Source organism: Stegostoma tigrinum, chromosome 4 (genome assembly GCF_030684315.1).
Source record: "Stegostoma tigrinum isolate sSteTig4 chromosome 4, sSteTig4.hap1, whole genome shotgun sequence".
Lineage (NCBI taxonomy): Eukaryota > Metazoa > Chordata > Chondrichthyes > Orectolobiformes > Stegostomatidae > Stegostoma > Stegostoma tigrinum.
The window spans coordinates 25,959,470-25,964,327 of record NC_081357.1 but is presented as its reverse complement, the minus strand read 5'-3'; positions in this window follow the sequence as shown (position 1 = coordinate 25,964,327).

Sequence of the window (4,858 nt, the reverse complement as noted above, 5' to 3'; positions counted from 1 at the left end):
TAGCTGATTCCATTTTAATTCATAACATTAAAGGGAAAATAAAACATCCATAACTGATCTATATTCTGATTGGAATTTCTGAAGGGTGTAATCCATTGATTATTGCATTTCACCATTCAAGAAGAGCAATGTCTACACGGACAAGCAGAATGGAAACACAATATAAGAATTTGAAGTTAGAGGCACCCCTAGAAACCTTTTCAATAATGAATAGTTCAGCAGGTGGAAAAATGACTTGCAGAAAAGTGTTAAGTATGGTATACACTAGTGAAGAGCAGCTAGTAACAAAGAGGCTGAATACGCTGTGGCTATTTTCCCCAGAGTTAGAGGTTGAGGGGCGACCTTATAGAGGTTTATAAAATCATGAGGGGGATGGATACGGTGAATAGCCAAGGTCTTTTCCCCAGGGTAGGGGAGTCTAAAACTAGAAGTCATAAGTTTAAGTTGAAAGGGGAAAGATATAAAAGGGATCTAAGGGGCAATGTTTTCACACAGAGGGTAGCACGTGTAGAGAATGAGCTGCCAGAAGTGGAGGAGGCTGGATGGGTATATGCATAGGAAGGGTTTAGAGGGATATAGACCAAATGAAACTGGATGAATTGAGGATATCTGGTTGGACCAAAGGGTCTGTTTCCCTGCTGTACAACTCTTTCAATAGAATGTTGAAATACATGTCTCTCAGAATATATGCCTCTGCCATGCTATATTAATTTACCATTATTACAATTAAACAGCTCTTCCTTGAGGCATTACCCTGACTGTTTGATTAGCCATTATCACAAAGCTGAAAGAATAAGTATTTTGTCAGGGCTTATATTTCACTGAGGCTGAGGCTGTATACAGTGAACTGCTGTGAAAGCTTTTGACAGTTATGATAAATTGTACCACAGCTGCTGAGCCAACCCATAACATTCCTAAAAACAAAATGTACTCTCTCCCACAGGGTTTACAGATCCTTAAAAGATTCCAGAACTCAAATCCAGAATCAAAAACTATTAATCCTTCCATGTACTTGTGTACTATGTTTTATTGAAATCTGTTCATCAGTTTTGAGACGTATTTACAAACAGAAGAAAAATCATTATCTCCTCTATCTTCGGGGTAATACTCAAATTATGAGTATTAAACTTAAATTACTCGTTGTTTCCTTTGGTCTCACTTGATGTTAGTTGCCTGTGTCAGTTGAGGAGGGTAGGTTTTTGGGTGTACTACCCTTTAATTGTTCCATTACTACTTGGTACAGAAAACCTGTTTCCTGCAAAAGTGCTTCGCTTGTTCTCAGATGACTTCCAATGAACCTCTCAGCTCCATCCTCGATTCCCTCCTATTCATCCTCCAGATGAACCTGGTACCTTTCTTTAAAAAGATTCCAAAGCTGAATGATCTAAAAATTGATTTGATACCTTGATCACTTTTCTGTAAGATTAAATTCACCTGTATTAGTCCCAAGGTTCTGTTTTACTGGCCCGTACCTTTGTCCCTTTGACCTTTATCTAATTTGGCATAATCGTTTCGTTTTACCTCCTTCATTCATTTAGCTATCAGACACGTTTGAGGACATCTTTTACATGCTCCTGCTCTGGGTTGAAATGTCCAAGTTTGCTATACAACTTGATAACAGCATCCTTTAACTTGTTAAACACTGTTGGAACAATGTCTAAATTTAGACACAGCAACTACTCTATTGGATCAGAATATATTCTACACAGTCAAATTGGAAGTGGACATTGCATTTTTGGTTGATAACATTTCTGCCTATTACAGGTGTTGATGATAGTGGTGTAAGTATTCCAATAGTGTTAAGAGAGGGATTTTCAGATTTTTAACTTAATGACAATAAAGGAATGACAATATCTTTCCAAGTCAAGATACTCTATGGCTGAAGGTGAACTGGCAGATGGCAGAGTTCCAAAGCACTTGCTCCTATCCTTCTAGAGGTCATGTGTTTACAAGGTTCTGTCAGAGGAGGCTTGCTGACTTGCTGCAGTGCATTTTGTAGATGTTAGATGCTGCAGCCACAGTGGAAGGGATAGGTGACAGGGCGTCAATCAAGTGGCTTGCTTTATCCGGGAGAGTGCTGAACATTTTTGGTGTTGTTGGAACTGCAGACAAGTGGAGAGTATTAAATCATATTCTGACTAGTGCCTTGTAGATGGACTAGCTTTGGAAAGTCAAGAGGTTAATCATTCAACATGGAATTTCCAACCTATGACTTGCACTTGTAGCCACCAGTGCTAATATGACAGGGTAAGTTTCATATCAATGGTGATCCCAGGATAGTAACGATGGAGGCATGTAGCAATAGTCATGCCACTGAATATCATGGGGAAATGTGGACTCTCGAATTGGAGATAATGGGAACTGCAGATGCTGGAGATTCCAAGATAATAAAATGTGAGGCTGGATGAACACAGCAGGCCAAGCAGCATCTCAGGAGCACAAAAGCTGACGTTTCGGGCCTAGACCCTTCATCAGAGAGGGGGATGGGGGGAGGGAACTGGAATAAATAGGGAGAGAGGGGGAGGCGGACCGAAGATGGAGAGTAAAGAAGATAGGTGGAGAGGGTGTAGGTGGGGAGGTAGGGAGGGGATAGGTCAGTCCAGGGAAGACGGACAGGTCAAGGAGGTGGGATGAGGTTAGTAGGTAGCTGGGGGTGCGGCTTGGGGTGGGAGGAAGGGATGGGTGAGAGGAAGAACCGGTTAGGGAGGCAGAGACAGGTTGGACTGGTTTTGGGATGCAGTGGGTGGGGGGGAAGAGCTGGGCTGGTTGTGTGGTGCAGTGGGGGGAGGGGATGAACTGGGCTGGTTTAGGGATGCAGTGGGGGAAGGGGAGATTTTGAAACTGGTGAAGTCCACATTGATACCATACGGCTGCAGGGTTCCCAGGCGGAATATGAGTTGCTGTTCCTGCAACCTTCGGGTGGCATCATTGTGGCAGTGCAGGAGGCCCATGATGGACATGTCATCAAGAGAATGGGAGGGGGAGTGGAAATGGTTTGCGACTGGGAGGTGCAGTTGTTTGTTACGAACTGAGCGGAGGTGTTCTGCAAAGCGGTCCCCAAGCCTCCGCTTGGTTTCCCCAATGTAGAGGAGGCCGCACCGGGTACAGTGGATGCAGTATACCACATTGGCAGATGTGCAGGTGAACCTCTGCTTAATGTGGAATGTCATCTTGGGGCCTGGGATGGGGGTGAGGGAGGAGGTGTGGGGACAAGTGTAGCATTTCCTGCGGTTGCAGGGGAAGGTGCCGGGTATGGTGGGGTTGGAGGGCAGTGTGGAGCGAACAAGGGAGTCACGGAGAGAGTGGTCTAGAGTGGTCTCGAATTGGAGATGCTCACTGCCCAACTCTCGCATGGCATAGCTATTATGTGTCACTAAGCAGTTCAGTGGTCTTCTTCAATATCTGAGGTGGTGTTAATGGAAAGGAACACTGCAATCAGTGAATACTTTCACATTTGACCTCACTGAATGCAAAATTAATGAAGAAGTAACTGAAGACGTTAGGCCTAGGACTTTTACTCCAAGTGAAATGCATGTTCATAGCACAATTGGGCAAGCAGAAGCAGCAATCTCTAAGGGTTATTCCAGCTGATTTGGAGAGTGATCAGTATCAATAAGCACCACACTGTTTTGACGCAACTGGCCAATACCAGAATGGCACAATAAAGAACTACACTGAGACATCTGTTCCTTGGTGGAGATAGGACTCATAATTGATCTTACATTCCTCTTTTTAAAGGCCTGAGATCTGGAGAATTGAGTAATGGCAGCCAGTTCAGAACAACACCCACAATGGTCTGACTGAAGCAAATTTACATAATTCGTTATAAAAAACTGAATTATATGTCAAAGTGTATAACCGTGTAAAAACATGTGAAATCCATAACACTGTCATTACCTAACACACATTATTCAGCATACTGAATATTTTATGAATCTTTTAAAAGAGTAAACAGATTTAATATATAATTCATATAGAATTCAGGAGAAAATGTCATCCAAGCAATCCCTGTCATACAAACCAATTATAATGTGTAATAATTGTGAATAATTTAAAACACTTAAATATTAACATGAATGAATTAACTTAGACATTTTCTTCTGGCTCACCTCTTCTTTTCAGGCACAGCTGCAAATGGTGAATGGAACAGAAGCAATGAAGAACAGCACTGCATTTGCACCTCCTGGACTGCAGTAGTTCAAGGCTCCTCACCAACCACCACTTAAGGGCAATTAAGGATGGACAATAAACGCTGGTTATCCGAAGACACACCTCATGAGAGAAAAAAAATAACAGCAGCCTTGTTTAGGACTTGCTGGCTGATAAACTGCATCGAAGAGGTTGAGGAGCATATTAGCTGGAGGGAAAATGGAAGGAGAGAAAAGGAAGTCACCCATCAATTACTCCATTTATTTTGTGAGGATATGCTCATCAGACGACAGCATTTCACATGTGAGGGTATGCTAGGCACAAATTTGACTTGCTGCAGCTTGGAATAACTGCATCGCAGCACTCTATCAAATATACATCCACTTATTAAAAAAAATATAATTATTTACACTGTTTTGGTTGCACAAAACATTTGAACTGCATATTAATCTACCATCCGCAAAGAACAAACCGAGAACAATGTGCAAATTACAGCACTATACAATATTGACACATATAAAATACTCTGGATGTTTTGTGTTAATATAAAATATGCAGTTTACACAGTTGAGGTGTGGAAATTAGAGATGTTAATCACCCATGTACTTGTGCTAACAAACTGAAGCCAATCACATGGTTAGGCACAAAAACAAGATTGTGTGCAATGCGTAAAGCAAAAGTGAATTTATTTGTAAAATACAATCTCTTT